Genomic DNA, 27,518 nt, shown 5'->3' on the forward strand with positions numbered 1-27,518 from the left:
TCCACACCTTATCTCACCTTGGCTTCACAGACTCCGTCCTCTCCTGGTTCTCCTCTTACCTCTCTGGCCGGTCATTCTCGGACTCCGCTGGCTCCTCCTCCCCCTCCCATCCTTTAACTGTCGGAGTTCCTCAAGTGTCAGTTCTTGGCCCTCTTCTCTTCTCCATTTACACTCACTCCCTTGGTGAACTCATTCGCTCTCACGGCTTTGACTACCATCTCTACGGAGATGACACACAGATCTACATCTCCGCCCCGTCCTCTCCCCCTCCCTTCAGGCTCGCATCTCCTCCTACCTTCAGGACATCTCCACCTGGATGTCGGCCCACCACCTAAAAGTCAACATGAGCAAGACTGAGCTCCTCATCTTCCCTCCCAAACCCGGTCCTCTCCCAGACTTCTCTATCACCGTGGATGGCATGACCATCCTTCCCGTCTCTCAGGCCCGCAATCTCGGTGTCATCCTTGACTCGTCTCTCTCGTTCACCCCACATATCCTATCCGTTACCAAGACCTGCCGGTTTCGCCTTTACAATATCGCCAAGATCCGCCCTTTCCTCTCCACCCAAACGGCTACCTTACTGCTACGGGTTCTCGTTATATCCCGGCTAGACTACTGTGTCAGCCTTCTCTCTGACCTCCCTTCCTCCTCTCTCGCCCCGCTCCAGTCTATTCTTCACTCCGCTGCCCAGCTCATCTTCCTGCTGAAACGATCTGGGCATGTCACTCCCCTTCTTAAACAACTCCAGTAGTTGCCTATCAACCTCTGCTCCAAACAAAAACTCCTCACTCTAGGCTTCAAGGCTCTACATCACCTTGTCTCTTCCTACCTCTCCTCCCTTCTCTCTTTCTACCGCCCACCCCGCCCGCTCCGCTCCTCTGCTGCCCACCTCCTTACTGTCCCTTGGTCTCGCCTATCCCGCCATTGACCCCTGGGCCACATCCTCCTGCGGTCCTGGAACGCCCTCCCTCCTCACCTCCGCCAAACTGATTCTCTTCCCCTCTTCAAAACCCTACTTAAAACTCACCTCCTCCAAGAGGCCTTCCCAGACTGAGCTCCTCTTCTCCCTCTACTCCTTCTACCACCCCCCTTCACCTCTCCGCAGCTAATTCTTCCTTTCCCCCTTTCCCTCTGCTCCTCCCCCTCTCCCTTCCCATCCCCTCAGCACTGTACTCGTCCGCTCAACTGTATATATTTTCATTACCCTATTTATTTTGTTAATGAAATATACATAGCCTTGATTCTATTTAGTTGCCATTGTTTTTACGAGATGTTCTTCCCCTTGACTCTATTTATTGCCATTGTTCTTGTCTGTCCATCTCATTCATTCATTCATTCATTCAATAGTATTTATTGAGCGCTTACTATGTGCAGAGCACTGTACTAAGCGCTTGGGATGAACAAGTTGGCAACAGACAGAGACAGTCCCTGCCGTTTGATGGGCTTACAGTCTAATCAGGGGAGATGGACAGACAAGAACAATGGCAATAAATAGAGTCGAGGGGAAGAACATCTCGTAAAAACAATGGCAACTAAATAGAATCAAGGCGATGTACAATTCATTAACAAAATAAATAGGGTAATGAAAATATATACAGTTGAGCAGACAAGTACAGTACTGGGGGAAGTGAAGGGAGGGGTGGAGGAGCAGAGGGAAAAGGGGAAAAAGGGGGTTTAGCTGCGGAGAGGTAAATGGGGGGTGGTAGAGGGAGTAGAGGAGCTCAGTCTGGGAAGGCCTCTTGGAGGAGGTGAGTTTTAAGTAGGGTTTTGAAGAGGGGAAGAGAATCAGTTTGGCGGAGGTGAGGAGGGAGGGCGTTCCAGGAGCGCGGGAGGTCAAAAAGCGGGTTTTTTTAGGATGGGGGAGATGTAGACATGTTCAGGGTGACACAAATGAGAGTGGAAGACAAGGTAAAAAAGGCTTCATCAAGGTATGCCTCTTGGAGGAAAAGTGCCCCCCAATTAGACTGTAAGCCCGTCAAATGGCAGGGACTGTCTCTACCTGTTGCCGACTTGTTCATTCCAAGCACTTAGTACAGTGCTCTGCATGTAGTAAGCACTCAATAAATACTATTGAATGAATACTCGGAAGAGTTTGTTAGAAGGAAGAGATATAATGCCTGCCTGAAGAGTCCAAAATCAGTGGGTGGAACGCAATTCAGAGCCTGAGGTGGCCTAGTGAGTTTGTTGACACTGTGTTTGGGCTTTGCGGTCCTTAGTTATAATGTTCAGACGGTATCACAGTCCTAAAGCTCTAGGATTAATAGTGTATTTGTAAAATGGTTACTATTCACTAAACACTGTTGGAGAGACAAGATAATTATATTCCCTCTCCCACATGGTGCTCATAGCCTAAGTAGGGGGTAGAATAGGTATTAATAGCCTTTTTGCATTTGTGGAAACTGAGGCCCAGAGAAGGTAAGTGACTTGTCCAAGCTCCTGTAGCTGGGATTAGAACCCAAATCCTCTGGCTCCTAAGTCTCTGTTCTTTCCATTAGGCCACTGGTCCTCTATTCTAGTAGAATGTTTTTGCCCACAAGATAATCATGTTCCATTTGGGTTTCACAGTCTAGATAGGAGGGAGAAGAGGTATTGAGTCCCCATTTTGCTGATGAGAGACTGAGGTACAGAGAAACAAAGAGACTTGCTTAAGGTCACACAGGGAAGAAGAAAGAGGAGGAAGAATACAGTGACTAAGGGAGAACCTGCGCGGGGTAGATGAGATTGATGAACAGAGAGTAAACTGGCGTTAGAAGAGTGTAGTAGACAGGTTGGGTTGGTTGTAGTAAGAGATCAGCAGCATGGCCTAGTGATAGAGTATGGATCTGGAAGTCAGAAGGACCTGGATTCTAATCCCTATTCTGCACCCTTTCTGCTGTCTGAATTTGAGGAAGTCATTTCATTCTCTTTACCTCAGTTACCTCATTTGTAAAATGGGGGTGAAGACTATGATTCCCATGAGGGACAGCAACTGTGTCCATCCTGATTTACTTGTCTATTCTAGGGCTTAGAACAGTGCCTGGTACATAGTAAGTGCTTAACCAATGTTGCTGTTATTATTATTATTAGTTTAGTAACTATGATTGAATTGAATGCCTTAAGGAATTTTTGTTAAATATAGAGGTGGATGTGCACCCTTGAAAGTTTTTGAGTAGAGAATGTATGGACTGTACTTTCTATAGGGTGAAATATGGGGAGGGGAGAGAAGGAAGCAGGGAGGACAAGGAGTGCCTGATGTAGTATTCAAGGCTGAAAATGAGGGCATGCATATTTAGCATGGTAGCAGTTTGGATGAAGAGGAAAGAGTGGATTCTAGAGATGCTGTGAAGGTAACCTGATAGGATTTCATGACTGTTTGAGTGTGTGAGCTGGATGAGAGAGATGTCAAGGATAATGTCAAGCTTATGTTTAAGAAGACATTAAGAAGTTACGACCTTAAGGCAGAATGCAAGGCTGCAGAGGAGAGAGGTCATCCCATCCCTGTCCTTTCAACCCACTGGCCCAAATCCCCATCTGCCTGCTTTTCACCCAGCATTAACTTCATTCCTCTCCTCCCCGAGTTTTGTGCTTCCCATGTTCTCTGAGAACCTCAGCCAGGGCAGCCTGTAATGATGATGATTAAGCATTTGTTAAGCACTTACGATGTGCAAAGCACTTTTCTAAGCGCTGGGGAGGATACAAGGTGTTCAGATTAGTACAGTGCTTTGCCCACAGTAAGCACTCAATAAATTCAACTGAATAAATGAATGAGTGAAAGAGGGGGCAAATTGGGTATGGAGGCTAAGTTGGGTATAGTGAGTTGAGAGAGCTGGATGGGGTTGAGAGATCGGAGGCTTCTGTGGGGGGAATAGCACAGATTTACAGGGAGGAGGCTTAAGGGAGAGGAGGCAAGTGAGCAGGTTATGGATAGAGAGAGGGATTTCTGAGTTGGTGAGATTAGAGATTGTGCAGTGGTTAGAGATGATGAGATCGAGTGTGTGTCCATGTTGGTGAACGGGGGGCTGGGGATGGAGAAGGAGATTGGCGGAGCTGAGGAGTGGTAGAAGGTGGGCGGCAGAGGGGTCTTCAGGAACATCTACAAGGATATTGAAATCCCCAAGGATCAAAGTGGCAATGAAGAAAGAGAGAAGGAATGTGAAAAAGGGTGAGAAAGGGATCAAAACTGTTAAAGAAGTTGGGAGACTGAGATGGACTGCAGCCTGCATAGACTGCCCATCCCCCGTATATTGATAATAACGGAATACCGAAGAAAGAGGTGGATAGGTCCAGGTTGATAGTTTATTTAGAGTGGAACGCGGAGGGGCTTACCCACAGGACAGTCTGTGGCGGCCAGCGGACTTGGAGAGATCGCACCGCACCCTCCCCCCGCATGCACTGCTTAATATCCCCTCTGGTGTGCCAAGAACAAAGGGGGCCCTGTATGGGTGGAGGGGAGGGAGGCATCGGCCACCTGGCTCTATGTTCCCTTCCAGATATCTCTGGAGCCCCAAGATTAGCGAGGCAGTATGTCCTAGGCGGTCATTCACCGTACGGTCTTGTTGCTGCTGTGGGGCCTCCTTCCTCCGGCAGGTCCGTCTTCCTCCCACCCGGGGTTGGCAGTGTGCCGGCGCTGTGCAATTAACGAGGCAGGATGGAGCGGGGGTCGGCCTTGACTGTGCTAGCCCAAATGTTTCCCAGAGTCTTACCATACACTCTACCCCTCTGTGACCTTAAGTCACCTAACTTCCCTGTACCTCAGTCACCTCAACTGTAAAATGGGGGTTTTACAAGGACATGGACTGTGGGACATGAACTGTGCCCAACCTGATTAGGTTGTATCTATCCCAGAAAAGAAAAACAGTGCCTGGCACATAATAAGCACTTAAGTGTTACCAATAAAACAAATTTAAAAAAGAGGACAAAGAACACAGGGAAAGACATAAAGTACAGAGTAAGCATTAATAATTTCCAAGATTAATACCAATGGAAGAAACACTGAATAACAATCTGTTGTTGCTAGGCTGCTCTTAGGGGTAATTCCATTCCAAGGTTAGTCGAGTGTTCAGACCATTCAAAACTTCTAAAAATTACAAGATGCCTCCAATTCTTCTTAATAGTTGGGAAGATGTGATGGACTCTTACCTGTAATGCAGTAGTGAACTGAGCCTCTGCACTGTCCATGCAGTTCACAGAAATACAATACAGACCCTAGATAGGAAAGGAAAAGGAACAATTAACTGCTATTACTTCTTGGGATTCGGTGACAAGATATCTGCAAGCTGATAAGACTCAAGAAGCAACTCAAAATTTTTAGACGCAGAGATATGCGTCTGTGTCTAAGGAAATTTGGCAGTTTCCCATTTGCAAGATTTATCTCTGGGGTTTCAAATTATCGGCATTACTTAACCCAAATAGGTACATCAACAAAGAGGAGATTGATGGGTAAGGCAGAAATTTGGAGAAGTATCCTAACACAGAAGCTAGTCTTGGAACTCACCTCCTCCAATTCCAACACACTGGAGATTTTTATGAAACTAAAAAAGTAAAATATCTAAAGTATCTTCTGACATCTTGATTGAATCATGATAGCAGTGTAGCACTGGAACAGAAGGCACTGAGACAGCTAACCATATCTCACTTGCCTTTTAACTGAGTAGAGTTTACTTTAGAGGCTCTTTTAAATCCCATTACTTTGAAGATGGGCAATACATGGCCCATAAGGATACATTTCAGTTCATTTCAACTGATCTGAGTGGTAACTCATAACCTTTTCTGAATTTGTTGAGGTAGCTAGTTTCACGTATAGGAGCTGTAGTTTTTAGCCTAATCCGGAACCAGCAACTTCTGAAAATTGCTGTACTAAGACCTGAAAGGACAACTGAATGCATTAGTATTTGGCTTGGAGACCAGTATACACCTCTGACAGTGTAAGAAGTTACACTCTGGACTTTGAAACTCTGCTTGGCAAGTATATACAAATGATAATAATAATAATGTTGGTATTTGTTAAGCGCTTACTATGTGCCGAGCACTGTTCTAAGCGCTGGGGTAGACACAGGGGAATCAGGATGCCCCATGTGGGGCTCACAGTCTTAATCCCATTTTACAGATGAGGTAACTGAGGCACAGAGAAATTAAGTGACTTGCCCACAGTCACACAGCTGACAAGTGGCAGAGCTGGGATTCGAACTCATGACCTCTGACTCCAAAGCCCGTGCTCTTTCCACTGAGCCATGCTGCTTCAAAGATGACCCGTAGTGAAACTTGATATTAGGGGAATTTACTTTACACTTTAAACCCAGGTCACCAAACTTTTATACTTACTAATAGAGTGTGTAACTGGGCAGCATGATTGGAAAACAGCCGAGGAGACTGTTGGCACAGTTGACAGACTTGGGATATCTGTTTAGAGGAAAAGGAATTCAAATCCATTAAACATCTTGAAATGTTATCAAAACAGAATAGAATTAAAATAAACTGTTCATCAGAATTGACTTTTATTACATTTATTTCCAAAGAGGCCCAGGCTCACAAAGATGCTACTGCCCAAGAAAATACTGTAAAGTCTAGCCGCTACACCTTTCTACTAGAAAATGTAGAAAATAAATTTTTCCCTTACAGGAGCAGAAGGTAATTTGAAATCTGATGGTACTCGGAGGGATCAGAAAAAAGTTTATTTACACATATTTATGGGCAGTTTTGGAAACTTCCGGAGCTAGAAATCTAATCACTTCTCAGGATGCTCTTTTTAAAAGAATAGTATTTGTTTAAGTGCTTATTTTGTGCCCGGCACTGTACTAAGCACTGGGACTGTTACAAGTTTATCACTTTAGGCACAGTCCAGGTCCGGCATGCAGCTCATAGTCTGAATTCCCATTATACACACATGGTAACTGAGACCCAGAGAAGTGAAGTGACTTTCATTTATTCATTCAATTGTATTTATTGAGTGCTTACTGTGTGCAGAACACTATACTAAGAGCTTGGAAACTACAATTCAGCAATAAAGAGAAACAATCCCCAGAAAAGGGGAGACAGACATCAAAGAAAGTGAACAGGCATCAATATAAGTAAACAGGATTATTCATATGTACATATATACACAAGTGCTGTGGTGATGGGGAAGGGGGTAAAGCCAATGGAGCGAGTCAGAGAGACGCGGCAGAAAGGGAGAGCTAAGGAAAAGTGCGGCTTAGTCTAAAAATATAGAATGCCTCACGAATTTGACTTGAATCTGACAAGTGATGGAGTCAGAATTTGAAAGATCCCAGGTTCTTCTGACTCCCAGGCCTGTGCTGAATCCACTAGATGAGGTTGCTTTCTTAAAGAAGGAAGATATTTTAAAAAGGATGGTAATCCCTCACCTGGTTTTATTAAGTGGAGGCCAGACACCTGTAGGGGAGTAACTGGGATATGAGGCAGAAGCTAGAAAAACGAGTTAAAAATCTTAAAGCCTGGAAGTGAAGAGTCAGACTCTGCCTGTTTCCAGAAAGGCTGAATTTCTGTATATAGCTTGCTAGGGGAAGTAGAGAAATGTTTCACGTGGAGTTCATATGACTCCAAATTTAAATTTAGGAAAAATGAAAGACTTAGATTTGTATATTTATCCCTGGATCTGGTTTCTGAATTCTCTTGAACATTACTTTTATTTTTCAACTTTTGAAGGCAAGTATAGATAAGATAAACAATTTATATACACTGAGAACCTGAACAGTCTAGAATTGACAAACTAACAAATTCAGAGAAACAGAAGCTCACCTGAAAGGGACCAAATACTTGGTATTCCCTCTACCTTAAATAACTACTTTGAGGGATGTGGAACTAGCTAGCTGAATCCCAAATATTCCCATGGCTCTTATAAATGTTAAACCTAGTGTTAAGTGATGAGGCAGCAAACTATCAGGGAACCTAAGGGATATTACCACAGAATCCTAAAAAATCCTCGCTGCAGTTAGAGAAAGCAATAGTGCGACCCAGGATGCTGATATCACTATTATGCACAGATACTCAGGTGTTAACTCAGCGATGAAAACCAGATATGCTTTCTTACTACTCCAAGGATTTTGAAAGCTTCAGGGACCTAAGAGTCATAAAGGAGCAAGTACTTCCACCCAAAAGCACAGAAGTCAAATCCCTGTACAACACTTGGATTATGAGAAAGGTTGTATCAATTTGGATGAGGCCACTTGGACAAAGGAATGGGGTGTCCTCGGAATAATCAAACAACTGTACTTACTGAACATTTTCTGTGTAAAATGCACTGTGATAAGTACTTGGGATAATTTAACATAGTTGTTGGACACATTCCCTGCCCACAAGAATTTTAACGTCTAGAGGGGAAGACAGACATTAACATAAATGAATCATGGGTAGCTACATAAGTGCTGTAGAACTGAGGGAGGGATCAATAAAGGGTGCAAATACTAGAGCAACGGTGAATCAGACGGGAGAGAGAGTAGAGAAAATGATCGCTCTGTCAGGGAAGACCTCTTGGAGAAGAACTGATTTTAATGAGGCTTTGAAGGAGGGAGAGTGATCTCCTGTCAAATATGAAAGGCGAGGGAGTTCCAGGCTAGAGGCAGGACTTAGGTGAAGGGGTCATTCATTCAACAGTATTTATTGAGTGCTTACTATGTGCAGAGCACTGTACTAAAGCACTTGGAGTGGAGAATTCAGCAACAGATAGAGATAATCCCTTCCCAGTAACAGGCTCACTGTCTAAACAAGGGAGACAGAGAGCAAAGCAAAACAGAACAAAACAAAACAAGCAGTCTAGCACAGACATCATCAAAATAAATAGAATCATAGAGATACACACATCATTAACAAAATAAATAGGGTAAAAAATAATATATACAAATATGCACAGTGCTGAGGGGAGGGGAAGGGGGAAGAGCAGACGGCAAGAGAAGGGGGAATGGGGAGGGGAGGAGGAGCAGAGGAAAAGGGGGAGTCAGTCTGGGAAGGCCTCCTGGAGGTGAGCTCTCAGTAGGGCTTTGAAAAGGGGAAGAGAGTTAGTTTGGCGGACCTGAGGAGGGAGGGCATTCCAGGACAGCAGTAGGGCGTGGGCCAGGGGTCGACAGTGGGACAGGTGCTAACAGGGGACCGTGAGGAGGTGAACAGCAGAGAAGTGGAGTGTACGGAGTGGGCAGTAGAAAGAGATAAGGGAGGTGAGGTAGGGAGGGGGCAAGGTGATGGAGAGCTTTGAAGACAACAGTAGGAATTTTTGTTTTGTGCGAAGGTTAACAGGCAAACACTGGAGGTTTTTGAGGATGGGAGTGACGTGCCCAGAGCGTTTCTGCAGGAAGACAATCCAGGCATCGGAGTGAAGAATAGACTGGAGTGGGGAGAGACAGGAGGAAGGGAGATCAGCAAGGAGGCTGACACAATTACCCAGTCAGGATATTATGAGAGATTTTACCAGCACGGTAGCAGTTTGGATGGAGAGGAAAGGGCAGATCTTGAGAAGCAGCGTGGCTCAGTGGAAAGAGCACGGGCTTTGGAGTCAGGGCTCATGAGTTCGAATCCCAGCTCTGCCACTTGTCGGCTGTGTGACTGTGGGCAAGTCACTTAACTTCTCTGTGCCTCAGTTCCCTCATCTGTAAAATGGGGATTAAGACTGTGAGCCCCACGTGGGACAACCTGATTCTCCTATGTCTACCCCAGCGCTTAGAACAGTGCTCGGCACATAGTAAGCGCTTAACAAATACCAACATTATTATTATTATTAGATCTTGGTGATATTGTGTAGATGAGACTGGCAGTTGTTGGTGATGGATTGGATGTGAAAGGTGAGCGAGTTTCAGGCCAGAGGCAGGATTTAGGTGAAGGGTTTATTCATTCAACAGTATTTATTGAGACCGGCAGGTGTTGGTGACCGGTTGGATGTGTGGGGTGAATGAGAAAGCAGAATCAAGGATGACACCAAGGTGGCAGGCCTGTGAGACAGAAAGGATTCCTGCTTAGAATTCCTTAACTCTCATTCTCTCATTCATTCATTCAATAGTACTTATTGAGCGCTTACTATGTGCAGAGCACTGAACTAAGCACTTGGGATGAACAAGTCGACAACAGATAGAGACTGTCCCTGCCGTTTGACGGGCTTACAGTCTAATCGGGGGGGGGGGTGTCTCTCATGGACCCCCTCCAATCTGGCTTCCGTCCCCTCCTCTCTACCGAGACTCCTCTCTCTAAGGTCACCCAGGACCCCCTTCTTGCCAAATCCAATGGCTCCTACTCCATTCTAATCCTCCTTGACCTCTCAGCTGCCTTTGACACTGTCGACCATCCCCTCCTCCTCCACACCTTATCTCACCTTGGCTTCACGGACTCTGTCCTCTCCCGGCTCTCCTCTTATCTCTCTGGCCGGTCATTCTCGGTCTCCTTCGCTGGCGCCTCCTCCCCCTCCCATCCTTTAACTGTTGGAGTTCCTCAAGGGTCAGTTCTTGGGCCTCTTCTGTTCTCCATTTACACTCACTCCCTTGGTGAACTCATTCACTCTCACGGCTTTGACTACCATCTCTACGCACATGACACGCAGATCTACATCTCTGCCCCTGTCCTCTCCCCCATCCTCAGGCTCGCATCTCCTCCTGCCTCCAGGATGTCTCCACACCTGGATGTCTGCCTGCCACATAAAACTCAACATGACCAAGACTGAGCTCCTCATCTTCCCTCCCGAGCCCGGTCCTCTCCCAGACTTCCCTATCACTGTGGATGGTACGACCAACCTTCCCATCTCTCAGGCCCGCAACCTCGGCGTCATCTTTGACTCGTCTCTCTCGTTCACCCCACACATCCGATCCATTACCAAGACCTGCCGGTCTCACCTTTACAATATCGCCAAGATCCGCCCTTTCTTCTCCACCCAAAAGGCTACCTTACTGCTACAGTCTCTTGTTATATCCCGGCTACACTACTGTGTCAGCCTTCTCTCTGATCTCCCTTCCTCCTCTCTCGCCCCGCTCCAGTCTGTTCTTCACTCCGCTGCCCGGCTCATCTTCCTGCAGAAACGATCTGGGCATGTCACTCCCCTTCTCAAACACTTCCAGTGGTTGCCTTTCAACCTCCACTCAAAACAAAAACTCATCACTCTAGGCTTCAAGGGTCTCCATCACCTTGCCCCTTCCTACCTCTCCTCCCTTCTCTCTTTCTACTGCCCACCCCGCACGCTCTGCTCCTCTGCAGCCCACCTCCTCACCGTCCCTCGGTCTCGCCTATCCCGCTGTCGACCCCCAGGCCACGTCCTCCCGCGGTCCTGGAATGCCCTCCCTCCTCACCTCCGACAATCTAATTCTCTTCCCCTCTTCAAATCCCTACTTAAAGTTCACCTCCTCCAAGAGGCCCTCCCAGACACTACCTCCCTCTACCCCCTCTACCCCCTCTTCACCTCTCCGCAGCTAAACCCTCATCTCTCCCCTTTCCCTCTCCTGTCCCACCCCCTCAGCACTGTACTCATCCGCTCAACTGTATATATCTTTATCACCCTATTTATTTTGTTTATTTTGTTTAATGAGACGTACATGGCCCTGATTCTCAAACCCGTGCTCTATCTACTGTGCCACACTGATTCTCTGTGGAGCTCGGGGGAATCCGAAAAGGCTCAATTCACACTTCAGCTACTATCTCTACTCATATATCTGTCAAATCCAATGTCCTGAACCGTGTCTTCTGTCCATTATTGCTATTGATCTTGTCTGTCCGTCTCCCCCGATTAGACTGTAAGCCCGTCAAAGGGCAGGGACTGTCTCTATCTGTTACCGATTTGTACATTCCAAGCGCTTAGTACAGTGCTCTGCACATAGTAAGTGCTCAATAAATACTATTGAATGAATGAATGAATATTTAGTTGCCACTGTTTTTATGAGATATTCTCCCCCTTGACTCTATTTATTGCCATTGTTCTTGTCTGCCTGTCTCCCCCGATTAGACTGTAAGCCCGTCAAAGGGCAGGGACTGTCTCTATCTGTTGCCCACTTGTATATTCCAAGCGCTTAGTATAGTGCTCTGCACATAGTAAGCACTCAATAAATACGAATGAATGAATGAATGAATGAAGGATGGTAGTGCCGTCCACTGTGACAGGAAGTCAGGGAGAGGACAGGGTTTGGGAGGGAAGATAAGGAGCTCAGTCTTGGACTTGTTGAGTTTTAAGTGGCGGGCAGACATCCAAGTAGCAACATCCTGAAGGCAGGAGGAGATACGAGCCTGGAGGGAGGGGGAGAGAACCAGGGAGAAGATGTAGGTTTGGGTGTTATCTGCATAGAGATGATACTTGAAGCCGTGGGAGTTCACCAAGGGAGTGAGTATAGATAGAAAACAGAAGAGAGCCAAGAACTGACCCTTGAGAAACCCCTAGGGTTAGTGGATGGGGGGGGGGGGAGCCCACGAAGGAGAGCGAGAATGAATAGCCAGAGAGATAAGAGGAGAACCAGGAGAGGATGGAGTCCCTGAAGCCAAGGTGAGATAAAGTGTGGAGGAAAAGGGGATGGTCGAAAGTGTCAAAGGTAGCTGAGAGGTCAAGGAGGATTATGATAGATTAGGAGCCATTGGATTTGGCAAGAAGGAGGTCACGGGTGACCTTTGAGAGGGCAGTTTTGTGGAGTGGAGGAGAGGGAAGCCAGATTGAAGGGGGTCCAAGAGAGAGGTGGAGCTGAAGAATTCAGGCCAGCAAGTGTAGATGACTCCTTCTAGGAGATTGGACAGGAAGGGTAGGAGGGAGGTAGAACAGTAACTGGAAGGGGAAGTGGGGTCAAAAAGGGGTTTTTTTAGGATGGGGGAGACATGGGCATGTTTGAAGGCAGAGGGAAAGAAGCCATTGGAGAGTGAGTGATTAAAGATAGAAGTTAAGAAGGGGAGCAGAGAAGGGGCGAGAGTTTTATAAGGTGAGCGGTGCTAGATGCGACTGAGGAACATTGAGTATGTTGGTGTTACAGGAGAGAAATGAACATGCAGGTTGTAGTTGGGAATCAATGAGGATGATAGGTGGGAGCAAGGAGAGTGTGTGCTTTAAATCAATCACTCAATTCATCATTTTTATTAAGTGCTTGCCAAGGGCAGAGCACTGTACTAAATGTTTGGGCAAGTACAATATAACAGAGTTGGTAAACAGGTTACCTCCCACGAGGAGCTTTCATTCTACAGTCTCCCATTTAAAACCAATGGTAAGAAGCTTCTGTATGTTTCAGAGGTGAATGGTCAACCATTGCAGGTTCTTGAAGAGTGAAGAAATACGGACTGAACATTTTCTTAGAAAAATGATCATGGCAGAAGACTGAAGTATGGACTAAAGTGGGAAGAGACAGGAGGAAAGGAGGTCAGCAACAAGGCAGTGCATTAGTCAAGGAAGGGCTTGATTCAACAAGGTAGCGGTTTGAATGGAGACAAAAGGGTATATTTTAGCAATGCTGTGGATGTAGAACTGATTAGGATCTGGTGACAGACTGAATATGAGGGTTAAATGAGATGAGTCAAGGATAATGTCAAGATTGCTGCCCTGTGAGACAGTGCAGGATGATGGTATTGCCTTCAGTGAAGGGGCAGTTAATGGGAGAACAGAGTTTGGGTGGAAGTATGAGGAGTTCTATTTTGGACACGTTAAATCTGAGGTGTTGGTGGGACATCCAAGTAGAGAATTCCTGAAAGCAGGAGGAGATAATTCAAGACTGCAGAGGAGAAAGATCGGGCTGGAGGTGAATATTTGAGAGTTACCTTCTGAGAGATGATCCTTGAAACCAGAAGAGTGTGGGTGTAGACGCAGAATGGACAAAGATCCAACTCTGAGCCTTGAGGAACTCTACCAGTTAGGGGATGGGAGGCAGAGGAGGAGCCCATGAAAGACACTAAGAAACAGCAAGCAGAGTGAGAGGAGAACCACAGAAGACAGTGTCAGTGAAGTCAAGGCTGGACACTTTTTCGGTGGTGTTGAAGGCAGCTGAGAGGTTGAGGAGGGTTAGGATGGAGTAGAGGCCTTTGGATTTGGCAAGAAGGAGGTCATTGCTGGAAAAGAACATTTCTGTAGATTGTAGGGGGAAGAAGCCAGCCTGTAGTGGGTCAAAGAACTGATTGGAGGAGACGAAGTGGAGTCAGCAGTGGAGTCAGCAGGTGTAGACAGCAGCGTAGCTTAGTGGAAAGAACCTGGGCTTCGGAGTCAGAGGTCATGGGTTCGAATCCCAGCTCTGCCACTTGTCAGCTGTGTGACTGTGGGCAAGTCACTTCACTTCTCTGTGCCTCAGTTACCTCATCTGTAAAATGGGGATTAACTGTGAGCCTCACGTGGGACATCCTGATTACCCTGTATCTACCCCAGCGCTTAGAACAGTGCACAGCACGTAGTAAGAGCTAAACAAATACCAACATTATTATTAGACAGCTCACTCAAGGATTCTGGAAAGGAATGATAGGAGGCAGGTGGGGCAGTACCTGGAAGGAGCTGTGGGTCTTATGGAGGTTTTTTTAGGGTAGGGGAGACATAAGCATGACTGAAAGGAGTGAGGAAGAAGGTCCTGGAGAGTGAACAGTTGAAGATGATGGTCAGAGAGGGAAGGAGAGAGTAGGTAAGTGACTTGACATGGTGCAAAGGGATGATAATAATAATAATAGTATTCACTAAGCACTTACTATGTTCCTGGCACTTTTCAAAGCGCTGGGGTAGATGCGGCAAATTGGGTTGTACAGACTCTCGGCCCCTTGTGGGGCTCACAGTCTCAATCCCCATTTTACAGATGAGGTAACTGAGGCACAGAGAAATGAAGTGAGTTGCCCAAGGTTACACAGCAGACAAGTGGTGGAGCCAGCATTAGAACCCATGACCATCTGACTCCTAGGGCCATGCTCTACACTACACCACTGAGTCAGAGGTGCAGGGGAAGTGGGTAGATTCTGAGGGGAGTTGGAAGAACTCTTGAGATACTACTGGGAAAAATTGAGGCAGTCAAAAAAGGGACTGGAAGAAGGAGGAATTAGAGAAGAGAAGGGGAAATTTAAAAGAGATCTCACCTGATGGATGAAGAATGAACTTTTTACTGTTATATGTTAGCCTTCCAAAAATTACTAGTATCTACTAATATTTACTTGCAAGTGTACAGAAAAAGGAATTTGTATAATAATAGTAATAATAGTACAGTGCTCGGCACACAGTAAGTGCTCAATAATTACAACTGAGTGAAAAATAATATGTAGTACTTAAGAGCTTACTATGTGCCAAAATACTGTTCTAAGTGCTGGGGTAGATACAAGGTAGTTAGGTCATACAAAGTCCCTGTCCCACAGTCCGAATCCCCACTTTACAGATGAGGTAACAGGCCCAGAGAAGTTAAGTGACTTGCCCAAGGTCACACAGAAGACACGTGCAGAGCTGGGATTAGATACCATGTCCTCTGACTCCCAGGCCCATGCTATTTTTTCTAGGCCATTATGCATATTGTAAGCCCTCATGGGTAACTTTGATGAGATCTTTCTCCTCCCTACTTTGAATTTCATCAAGGACTTCAGCACCTCTGTTGATAATACTGGTAACCCCCTCATGATACTCACCTCTTCACACCTCAATTCTGTTAATCTTGTTGCCCCAGTTTACCCCCACACTAACTTGGATAAACCCATGACCTCAAATTCCCTCCCTTCCTCCCTTCATATTTCCTTCATATTTACTATATGCTTATCACGTGCATAGCACTGTACTAAGCACTTGGGAGAATACAAAATAACTAATAAACACATACATTCCCTGAACATAATGAGCTTAAAGTCTAGAGGGGGGAGATAGACATTAATATAGATAAATAAATTACTGATATGGATATATGTGCTCTGGGGTTGGGAGGGGGCAGTGAAATAAGAGAGCAAGTCAGGATGATGAAGAAGGGAGTGTGGGGAAGGAAAGGACAGCTTAGTCAGGGAAGGTTTCTTGGAGGAAATACGCCTTCAATATGTCTCTGAAGTTGGGGAGAGTCACTGTCTGTCAGACTGAAGAGGGAGGGTGTTCCAGGCAAGAGGCAGGATGTGGATGAGGGGTTGGCAGAGAGATAAATGAGATCAAGTTTCAGTAAGGAGGTTAGCATTAAAGGAGCAAAGTTTGCAGGCTGGGTTGTAGAGGAGAGTAGGGAGATGAGGTAGGAGGGGACAAGGTGATTGAGTGCTTTGAAACCAACGGTGAGGAGTTGTTGTGTGATGCAGAGGTGGATGATAATAGTATTTGCAAAGGGCTTACTATGTGCCAGGCACCTTACTAAGCGCTGGGATGGATTCAAGTAAATTGGGTTGGACACAGTCCCTGTCCCATATGAGGCTCACAATCACGCTCCCCATTTTATAGATGAGGTAACCAAGGCTCAGAGAAGTGAAGTGACTTGCCCAAGGTCACATAGCAGACATGTGGTAGAGCTGGGATCAGACCTCATGACCTTCTAAATCCCAGGACCATACTCTACTCACTATGCCATCCTGCTTCTGCGGATGGGCAACCACTGAAATTTCGCAAGGAACGGGGAAATGTGTCTTGGATGTTTCTGTAGAAAAATGATCCAGAGAAAAGAGTGAAGTATGGATGGGAATGGAGAGAGATAGGAGGCTGGGAGGTCAGCAAGAAGGCTGATACAGTAACCAAGGAAGGATAGACTCAGAGGTCATGAGTTCGAATCCCAGCCCAGCCACTTGTCAGCTGTGTGACTGTGGGCAAGTCACTTCACTTCTCTGGGCTTCAGTTACCTCATCTGTAAAATGGGGATTAAGATTGTGAGCCCCACGTGGGACAACTTGATTCCCCTGTGTCTACCCCAGCGCTTAGACCAGTGCTCTGCACATAGTAAGCACTTAAGAAATAACATTATTATCATTATTAGGATAAGTGACTATATTAATGTGGTACTACTTTGGATGGAGGAAAGGGCAGATTTTAGTGATGTTGGAACTGACGCAATTTAGGGTAGTTGCCTGGGCCTTTTCCGGGCGCATACAGGACAGACATCCACCATGGCTTGTAATTGTGCTAGGCTTAATGGGAGGCCTGCCCCTTTGGTTACTTGCCTTGCCATTTTCGCGCCGCTATTCCTGGTTTTACAGTGTACCCAGTCTGCTACGTCATCCATAGTCCTGGCCAGGTGGGATCGTACATGGGCTAGTGCATCGGCCTCCATATTCCCTGGGGGTGAATGTCACAGATGGGCTGAGACAAGGTATATAGTGAGGTTCTTGTGGTTCACCTCGCCAGCTTCCACATATCTTCCCATATCTCCCTGCCCCACAGGTCCTGGTTGCCCACCTTCCATCCGTCAGTTGCCCATTGGGTCAGCCAGGTGGATGGGCCCCTATGCACCACCCAACTATCCAAGCATACCATGGGGGCCACGGCTCGTTGGTTACCACCAGCCAAACTGCCCGCAGCTTGGCCCATTGACTGCTGCCCCCCCTCACCCCCATCCAAATAGTGTTGGTGAAGGGCTAAATGGCAAAGGCGATCCAGTGGGCGGGGTTGCCCCGGCTGGACCCATCTATGTACCAGGCCTCCTGCGGGATTGGCCCAACCCCTTCCCGACTACTGTCCAGCCTGGGGGTGGTTCCGGAATATGACCCATGTCCGACAAGTAAGTCACTGGCCATAATAGGCGTGCAACTCGGCCTCTGTGGGGCTGGCTGAGAAGTTCGCCCATTGCTGCAGATATGCATGCCATTTGCACAGGGTAGGCGTTTGTGCCACGGCTGACTTCGGTTGGTCAAACAGTCCCTCGATCCACCCTTTGATGGGATACTTGGTCCGCAGCACGAAAGAGACCGTATTCATAAGGGGCTCTACCTGTTGAATTGTTGTTGAGAGCAGAATCCAATCAGGACGGTGACTGCTTGCTGCTGCCACAGGCCCCACCCGAACCCATTTGGGTAAACACTGACGTGCCGCATCATGGGGTCAGGGTCTCTGGAGCCTGCAGTGCCCGAGCTTGTCTGGCTAACAGTTTGGCCTTATTGAACGCCTCCTGAACATCTACCACCCAATTCCAACCTGCCCCCTTATGCACCATTCATTCATTCAATAGTATTTATTGAGCACTTACTATGTACAGAGCACTCTACTAAGCGCTTGGAATGAACAAGTCGGCAACAGATAGAGACAGTCCCTGCCGTTTGACGGGCTTACAGTCTAATCGGGGGAGACGGACAGACAAGAACAATGGCAATAAATAGAGTCAAGGGGAAGAACATCTCGTAAAAACAATGGCAACTAAATAGAATCAAGGCGATGTACATTTCATTAACAAAATAAATAGGGTAATGAAAACATATACAGATGAACAGACGAGTACAGTGCTGAGGGGATGGGAAGGTAGAGGGGTAGGAGCAGAGGGAAATGGGGGTAAAAGAGGGTTAAGCTGTGGAGAGATGAAGGGGGGGGCGGTAGAGGGAGTAGAGGGAGAAGGGGAGCTCAGTCTGGGAAGGCCTCTTGGACGAGGTGAGTTTTAAGTCGGGTTTTGAAGAGGGGAAGAGAATCAGTTTGGCGGAGGTGAGGAGGGAGGGCATTCCAGGACCGCGGGAGGACGTGGCCCAGGGGTCGACGGCGGGATAGGCGAGACCGAGGGACGGTGAGGAGGTGGGTGGCAGAGGAGTGGAGCGTGCAGGGTGGGAAGTAGAAAGAGAGAAGGGAGGAGAGGTAGGAAGGGGCAAGGTGATGGAGAGCCTTGAAACCTAGAGTGAGGAGTTTTTGTTTGGAGCAGAGGTTGATAGGCAACCACTGGAAGTGTTTAAGAAGGGGAGTGACATGCCCAGAGAATTTCTGCAGGAAGATGAGCCGGGCAGCAGAGTGAAGAATAGACTGGAGTGGGGCGAGAGAGAAGGAAGGGAGATCAGAGAGAAGGCTGACACAGTAGTCTAGCCGGGATATAACAAGAGCCTGTAGCAGTAAGGTAGCCGTTTGGGTGGAGAGGAAAGGGCAGATCTTGGCGATATTGTAAAGGTGAAACTGGCAGGTCTTGGTATAGGATAGTATGTGTGGGGTGAACAAGAGAGATGAGTCAAGGATGACACCGAGATTGCGGGCCTGAGAGACAGGAAGGATGGTCGTGCCATCCACGGTGATAGGGAAGTCTGCGAGAGGACCGGGCTTGGGAGGGAAGATGAGGAGCTCAGTCTTGCTCATGTTGAGTTTAGGTGGCGTACCAACATCTAGGTGGAGACAGGAGGAGATGCGAGCCTGAAGGGAGGGGGAAAGGACAGGGGCAGAGATGCAGTTCTGCATGTCATCTGCATAGAGATGGTAGTCAAAGCTGTGAGAGCGAATGAATTCACCAAGGGAGTGAGTGTAAATGGAGTACCAAGCAAGTACACCGGCAGTACGAGCAAGCAGTACAACGGTCACAGGCACTGGGCTAGGTGAGGAATATACAATCTCCAGTATCCCACCAGGCCCAGTAACCCCTGCAATTCCTTAACCCTATGTGGGGGCCCTTGTGCACGTATCTTACCTATAACCATTCCCCGCATTAGAAGGCTCTTACCTGACCAGGTGACCCCCAAGAATTGAACCACCGATGCCTGTCCCTGCACCTTGTCGGGGTTTATCGCACGTCCTCAGTCCTGGAGGTGCTCTATCAGTAGCTTCAGGCAGGCCTGCAAGGCAGGGGTATCCAAACCAGTTAGCATAACACTGTCAATATAATGAAATCGAGTGATTCCTTTTGGGAGAGAGGACCCCTTCTCCAGATCACACCCTATCAGCCCATGGCAGATGGTGGGGCTATGGATATACCCTTGCAGTAACATGATGAAGTCCACTGCCGTTCTTCCCAAGTGCATGTGAAATGATCCTGAGCAGCTGCCTGAATGGGCACACTAAAAAATGTGTTAGCAAGGTCCAGCACCACATAAGTGGATCCCAGGTGTATCACCACATCCTCATGATGCTTAGCACTGACGAATGCACCTCTGGTTCTATCTTTTTCAATTCCCGATAGTCTACTTAGTATCATGTATTTAGTGCTTACTGTGAGTGGAATATTGTACTTAACTCTTGGGCTAGTAGAACAGATTAGTAGATGCCCTCCAGGAGTTTACAGGGTCTTCTATGTAGAGAGTATTTAAAGTGTTTTGCATTATCCAGTAGTAGTAATGATCCTCATTCTCAATACCGTTTAGCAGGGAAGAAAAAATAAATTATAGAGAGGAAAAAAGATTGAATAGTAGTTTGGTACAGTGGAAAGAGAAGAGACCTGGGAGTCAGAATCTGGGTTTTAATCCCAACTCTGTCCTTTGTCTGCTTTGTGACCTTAGTCAAGTCTCTTACCTTCCCTCTGCCTCAGTTACTTAATCCAGGCTTCTCTCTGACCTCCCTTCCTCCTCTCTCGCCCCGCTCCAGTCTATTTGAGGGAAGAAGAAAGAGAAGGAAGAATACAATGACTAAGGGAGAACATGCGCAGGGTAGATGAGATTGATGAACAGAGAGTAAACTGGCGTTGGAGGAGTGTAGTATACAGGTTGGGTTGGTTGTAGTAAGAGATCAGCAGCATGGCCTAGTAATAGAGTATGGATCTGGAAGTCAGAAGGACCTGGATTCTAATCCTTATTCTTCACCCTTTCTGCTGTCTGAATTTGAGGAAGTCATTTCATTCTCTTTACCTCAGTTACCTCATTTGTAAAATGGGGGTGAAGACTATGATTCCCATGAGGGACAGCAACTGTGTCCATCCTGATTTACTTGTCTACTCTAGGGCTTAGAACAGTGCCTGGTACACAGTAAGTGCTTAATCAATGCTGCTGTTATTATTATTATTAGTTTAGTAACTATGATTGAATTGAATGCCTTAAGGAATTTTTGTTAAATATAGAGGTGGATGTGCACCCTTGAAAGTTTTTGAGTAGAGAATGTATGGACTGTACTTTCTATAGAGTGAAATATGGGGAGGGGAGAGAAGGAAGCAGGGAGGACAAGGAGGTGCCTGATGTAGTATTCAAGGCTGAAAATGAGGGCATGCATATTTAGCATGGTAGCAGTTTGGATGAAGAGGAAAGGGTGGATTCTAGAGATGCTGTGAAGGTAACCTGATAGGATTTCATGACTGTTTGAGTGTGTGAGCTGGATGAGAGAGATGTCAAGGATAATGTCAAGCTTATGTTTAAGAAGACATTAAGAACTTACGACTTTAAGACATTCATTCATTCATTCATTCATTCATTCATTCAATAGTATTTATTGAGCGCTTACTATGTGCAGAGCACTGTACTAAGCGCTTGGGATGAACAAGTCGGCAACAGATAGAGACAGTCCCTGCCGTTTGACGGGCTTACAGTCTAATCGGGGGAGACGGACAGACAAGAACAATGGCACTAAACAGCGTCAAGGGGAAGAACATCTCGTAAAAACAATGGCAACTAAATAGAATCAAGGCGATGTACAATTCATTAACAAAATAAATAGGGTAACGAAAATATATACAGTTGAGCGGACGGGTACAGTGCTGTGGGGATGGGAAGGGAGAGGTGGAGGAGCAGAGGGAAAAGGGGAAAATGAGGCTTTAGCTGCGGAGAGGTAAAGGGGGGATGGCAGAGGGAGTAGAGGGGGAAGAGGAGCTCAGTCTGGGAAGGCCTCTTGGAGGAGGTGATTTTTAAGTAAGGTTTTGAAGAGGGAAAGAGAATCAGTTTGGCGGAGGTGAGGAGGGAGGGCGTTCCAGGACCGCGGGAGGACGTGACCCAGGGGTCGACGGCGGGATAGGCGAGACCGAGGGACAGCGAGGAGGTGGGCGGCAGAGGAGCGGAGCGTGCGGGGTGGGCGGTAGAAAGAGAGAAGGGAGGAGAGGTAGGAAGGGGCAAGGTGATGGAGAGCCTTGAAGCCTAGAGTGAGGAGTTTTTGTTTGGAGCGGAGGTCGATAGGCAACCACTGGAGTTGTTTAAGAAGGGGAGTGACATGCCCAGATCGTTTCTGCAGGAAGATGAGCCGGGCAGCGGAGTGAAGAATAGACCGGAGCGGGGCGAGAGAGGAGGAAGGGAGGTCAGAGAGAAGGCTGACACAGTAGTCTAGCCGGGATATAACGAGAGCCCGTAATAGTAAGGTAGCCGTTTGGGTGGAGAGGAAAGGGCGGATCTTGGCGATATTGTAGAGGTGAAACCGGCAGGTCTTGGTAACGGATAGGATGTGTGGGGTGAACGAGAGGGACGAGTCAAGGATGACACCGAGATTGCGGGCCTGCGGGACGGGAAGGATGGTCGTGCCATCCACGGTGATGGAGAAGTCTGGGAGCGGACCGGGCTTGGGAGGGAAGATGAGGAGCTCAGTCTTGCTCATGTTGAGTTTTAGGTGGCGGGCAGACATCCAGGTGGAGACGTCCCGGAGGCAGGAGGAGATGCGAGCCTGAAGGGAGGGGGAGAGGACAGGGGCGGAGATGTAGATCTGCGTGTCATCTGCGTAGAGATGGTAGTCAAAGCCGTGAGAGCGAATGAGTTCACCGAGGGAGTGAGTGTAAATGGAGAACAGAAGAGGGCCAAGAACTGACCCTTGAGGAACTCCAACAGTTAAAGGATGGGAGGGGGAGGAGGCTCCAGCGTAGGAGACCGAGAATGATCGGCCAGAGAGGTAAGAGGAGAACCAGGAGAGGACAGAGTCCGTGAAGCCAAGGTGAGATAAGGTACGGAGGAGGAGGGGATGGTCGACAGTGTCAAAGGCAGCAGAGAGGTCAAGGAGGATCAGAATGGAGTAGGAGCCATTGGATTTGGCAAGAAGGAGGTCATGGGTGACCTTAGAGAGAGCAGTCTCGGTAGTGTGGAGGGGACGGAAGCCAGATTGGAGGGGGTCTAGGAGAGAATGGGAGTTAAGGAATTCTAGGCATCGATTGTAGACGACTCGTTCTAAGATTTTGGAAAGGAAGGGTAGTAGGGAGATAGGACAATAACTGGAGGGGGAAGTGGGGTCAAGAGCGGGTTTTTTTAGGATGGGGGAGACGTGGGCGTGTTTGAAGGCAGAGGAGAAGGAGCCCTTGGAGATTGAGTGGTTAAAAATAGAAGTTAAGGAAGGGAGGAGGGCAGGGGCGATGGTTTTAAGAAGGTGAGAGGGAATGGGGTCCGAGGCGCAGGTGGAGGGGGTGGCACTTGCGAGGAGGGAGGAGATCTCCTCTGAGGATACTGCAGGGAAGGATGGGAAAGTAGGGGAGGGGGTAGTTGGGGGGGAGGGGAGAGGCGGAGGGGTGACTTTGGGGAGCTCAGACCTGATCGTGTTGATTTTCGTGAGGAAATAGGTGGCCAGATCATTAGGGGTGAGAGATGGGGGAGGGGGAGGAACAGGGGGCCTAAGGAGAGAGTTAAAGGTCCGGAACAATCGGCGGGGGTGACGGGCATGGGTGTCGATGAGGGAGGAGAAGAAGCTTTGCCTGGCGGAGGAGAGGGCAGAGTTAAGGCAGGAAAGGATAAATTTGAAGTGTGTGAGGTCGGCTTGGTGCTTGGACTTTCGCCAGCGGCGCTCAGCAGCTCGAGCATAGGAGCGTAGGAGGCGGACGGAGGAGGTGATCCAGGGCTGTGGGTTAGTGGAGCGAGAGCGGCGGAGGGAAAGGGGGGCGAGAGAGTCGAGATGAGTAGTGAGGGTGGAGTTGAGAGCGGAGACCTGATCGTCGAGAGTGGGAAGAGAGGACAGGGCGGCAAGGTGAGGAGACAGAATGCAAGGCTGCAGAGGAGACAGGTCATCCCATCCCTGTCCTTTCAACCCACTGGCCCAAATCCCCATCTGCCTGCTTTTCACCCAGCATTAACTTCATTCCTCTCCTCCCCGAGTTTTGTACTTCCCATGTTCTCTGAGAACCTCAGCCAGTGCAGCCTGTAATGATGATGATGATGGCATTTGTTAAGCACTTACGATGTGTAAAGCACTGTTCTAAGCGCTGGGGAGGATACAAGGTGTTCAGGTTGTCCCATAAGGGGCTCATAGTCTTAATCCCCATTTTACAGCTGGGGTAACTGAGGCCCAGAAAAGTTAAGTGACTTGCCTAAGGTCACACAGCTGACAAGTGGCTGAGCTAGCATTTGAACCCATGACCTCTGTCTCCCAAGCCCGTGCTCTATCCACTGTGCCACACTGCTTCTCTGTGGAGCTCGGGGGAATCCGTAAAGGCTCAATTCACACTTCAGCTACTATCTCTACTCATATACCTGTCAAATCTAATGTCCTGAACCGTGTCTTCTGTCCATTATTGCTATTGATCTTGTCTGCCGTCTCCCCCGATTAGACTGTAAGCCCGTCAAAGGGCAGGGACTGTCTCTATCAGTTACCAATTTGTACATTCCAAGCGCTTAGTACAGTGCTCTGCACATAGTAAGCGCTCAATAAATACTATTGAATGAATATGCCATGACCCGACTGTTTTTCGAACCGGCCACACACGGCTGTTAAAAGGAGACTGTGTGGGCCATGTGATCCCTGTCTCCTCCAATGCCCTTACTGTCTGTGAGATATCCTCCTTTCCGCCAGGGAGCTGATACTGCCGGGTACTGACCACTGGGCAGGGAGCTGGGAGCCATATGGGTTCCCATTTTGCACTACCTCTTAGTACAGCCTTAATCACTCCCACTCACAAGTGGAACTCCGTGGCAGAAGTCTGTAGAGTCTGCCCTGCCAGAATATCCACCCCTCATATGTTTTCTGGTTCAGGGGATATATGCACTACATATTCCTTAGGAGGTATCCACCTCATGCTCCTCGACAACGGGGTTCGTTTTACTCAGATCCCCTTACTCCCATAGCTATCAATAGTCACCTGGGATCCCGAGTTCTACAAATGAGGGTACATTCTGCCCCAGTATCCACCAGGGCCCATGTTACAGTTATGGGGTCCCCAGTGGATGGTCAGAGCAACATGGGGCCTCCAATCACCACCAATGGCCCATACACTGGGGCAACCTCAGACCCACTCCTAGTCTAGGCGGGCTGGTGCCACCCAACCATAATCCAATTCCTCTATGATCCCCCTTTTTGATTCGCGGCTACCCTCTGTTTTCTTCTGGGGAGGGACAGTAGGGATCCTGCAGAACTGCTTTTCTGGTCTCAAGTCCTTCCATAACTTTATGAGAACCGCATTTGGTTGTTCGTCAATCTGTGCTTTATCAATCCCTGCTTGCACCAGATCATACCATACTTGCTTACATGTCACGCTGATAGGACCCCATCCCCCAGGGCGCTTGGCACATGACCGGGTCCAGCCTGACGGGGCCCTATCTGCCAACTTAACCCATGTCACAAAGTGCAGTCTGCCACAGCCCTTTTTTGTCTCCCCTACGTTGGCTATCGCTTCCCCCCAATCATAGACATCTTGTCCCACCATGAGGCTCAGCAAGGATATGAGGGGCCTATGCCGTTTCCGTGGAGCGCTTGACAAAAGCTTATTCTTCATCCCCACTGTAAAGACAGCCTGGTTGGGCCCGTGGAAAGTGGCAGCATAAACCACCTACCTCATCCCCAATTGGGAAAAGCTATCTCCTGTGTCCCACTACCACATCAACCAAGCGGCTATTGTTTCACGGAGATTCTGTTTAAGAGGCTTGGTGAGCTTGATAAGTTCAGCTGCCATGTACTCCCGAATGGTCATTTTCTCCATAATGGGCCCTTCCCCAGGGGCCCCATCTGGGAGCAATTGCTCTGCCAGCACTTTCCGCTGGAGCAGAGGACGGACCTGCACTCTACAGCATCATACCGGTCCTCCTCCTCACTCTCCGCCTCCCAAGGCTTCCAGATCTTTGCATCCCCCAACCACAGGAAGCTACATGCTAAATTCTCTAACTTCATCCTCTGCCCTCCAGCCTTTCCAGAGGCTAGCAAGGTGGTAAATGCACACAAGTCCCATTCCTGAGCCAGCTTGTCTCATCTCTGAGCTATTTAATAATAATAATAATAATGTTGGTATTTGTTAAGCACTTACTATGTGCAGAGCACTGTTCTAAGCGCTGGGAGAGATACAGGGGAATGAGGTTGTCCCACATGAAGCTCACAGTTAATCCCCATTTTACAGATGAGGGAACTGAGGCACAGAGAAGTGAAGTGACTTGCCCACAGTCACGCAGCTAAGTGTCAGAGGCGAGATTCGAACCCATGACCTCTGGCTCCCAAGCCCGGTCTTTTTCGACTGAGCCACGCTCCTTCTCTATTTCTCTATTTCTCCCTCCAGTACATAACCCCGGGCCTCTGCCCGCATTTTCGCCTCTGCAATCATCCAAGCAGCCCACAAGAGGGACCAGGCCACAGCTGCAGCCCCTCGGTACCATTCTTTCGACTGGGATGCCCCCATTGCCTCCATCAGGACTTTTACTAACTCAGTGGGGGTCCGGGCCTCTGCCGCTAGGGTCGAATCAGTGGCTATCCGTAAAGTTACTAACAATGGCCAGCCCGCCATGGCAGCCATTCTTTTCCTTTCTTTCCCAACTCGGGCATTCCCGGCCTCTTCCAGTGGCCTTTCCAAGCCCGCAGGAGTCTTGGGAGCCTTTCCATACTCCTGGGGGGCCTGCACGCATCTAAGACATGAGCTACCCCACCCCACATTGATGTGGAAGGCCATTCTGGGATTTCCCCTGGTGAGGTTTCTCCCCACCAGATCTCATTTCTCCAATATCCTGCCGACTACACCAATTGTACCCAGATGGACCGGAGCCTGCCGTAGACTGTCCATCCCCCATATATCGATAATAACAAAATACCAAGGAAAGAGGAGGATAAGTCCAGGTTGATAGTCCATGGCGGCTGGCGGACTTCGAGAGATCGCACTGCACCCTCCCCTGCATGCACTGCCTTATATCCCCTCTGGAGTGCCAAGAACAAAAGGAGCCCTGTATGGGCAGAGGGGAGGGAGGCATTGGCCACCTGGCTTGATGCTCCCTTCCAGATATCTCTGGGGCCCCAAGATTAGCGAGGCGGTATGTCCTAGGTGGCCATTCACTGTATGGTCTTGTTTCTGCTGTGGGGCCTCCTTCCTCCGGCAGGTCCATCTTCCTCCCACCCGGGGTTGGCACTGCACTGGCGCTGTGCAATTAATGAGGCAGGATGGAGTGGGGGTCAGCCTTGACGAGCTAACCCAAATGTTTCCCATGGAGTCTTGCCAGACAAGGGGTGGTGCTGAGGAGGGATTCCAGGGAAGGGGCAGGAGGGAGGGGTGGGAGCAGTGTGAGGGGCTGGGGGGGAGTTGGTGGCAGAGGGGGTGGGAGAGGTGAGGACTGGGGTGGGCAGACCGGAGGGGGTGGGAGGATTGAAGGGTCTCGGTGAGGTAGGCGAGGTAAATGACAACGATTAAATAAATTATCACAATATATGACAGTAATAACACAGAATCCGGGGATACCCAGAGGAGACAGTTGAATTATCCTTGGGCCATTCAGTGCAAAAAGGCTAGAAAATCAATCTGTATATTCATAAATAATCCCCAAGATGCAGGGTGTGCTCACCCAGGGTACTACAGTGCCTCCTCCAATGTTATTTTCCTGGCACATTGAGAGTCTTTCAACATATTGGCCTACCAATTGTCTGATTTTGGGTGCAAACCAGAGATTTGAGAGAGAGGCAACCATTTCCATTTTGCTCGCATGGGCATGTCCTT

General features: G+C 48.2%; 1 long non-coding RNA gene across 3 annotated transcripts in view; it reads right to left on the bottom strand.

Moving 5' to 3' along the window:
• Positions 1-27,518, bottom strand: part of LOC114808725 — a 72,071-nt gene that overhangs the window by 26,461 nt on the left and 18,092 nt on the right. Inside the window, exons 1-4 of one of the 3 annotated variants that reach the window (XR_003756518.2) lie at positions 20,246-20,286; positions 19,461-19,572; positions 6,301-6,378; positions 5,119-5,184 (exon numbers count right to left, since the gene is read on the bottom strand). This is a non-coding gene — a long non-coding RNA (uncharacterized LOC114808725). Of the gene's footprint in view, positions 1-5,118; positions 5,185-6,300; positions 6,379-9,397; positions 9,439-19,460; positions 19,573-20,245; positions 20,287-27,518 lie in introns of those variants that run through there. The other 2 variants (XR_003756517.2, XR_003756520.2) reach the window with 2 other exon arrangements.

This window comes from Ornithorhynchus anatinus (genome assembly GCF_004115215.2).
Source record: "Ornithorhynchus anatinus isolate Pmale09 chromosome Y5 unlocalized genomic scaffold, mOrnAna1.pri.v4 Super_Scaffold_Y5, whole genome shotgun sequence".
Lineage (NCBI taxonomy): Eukaryota > Metazoa > Chordata > Mammalia > Monotremata > Ornithorhynchidae > Ornithorhynchus > Ornithorhynchus anatinus.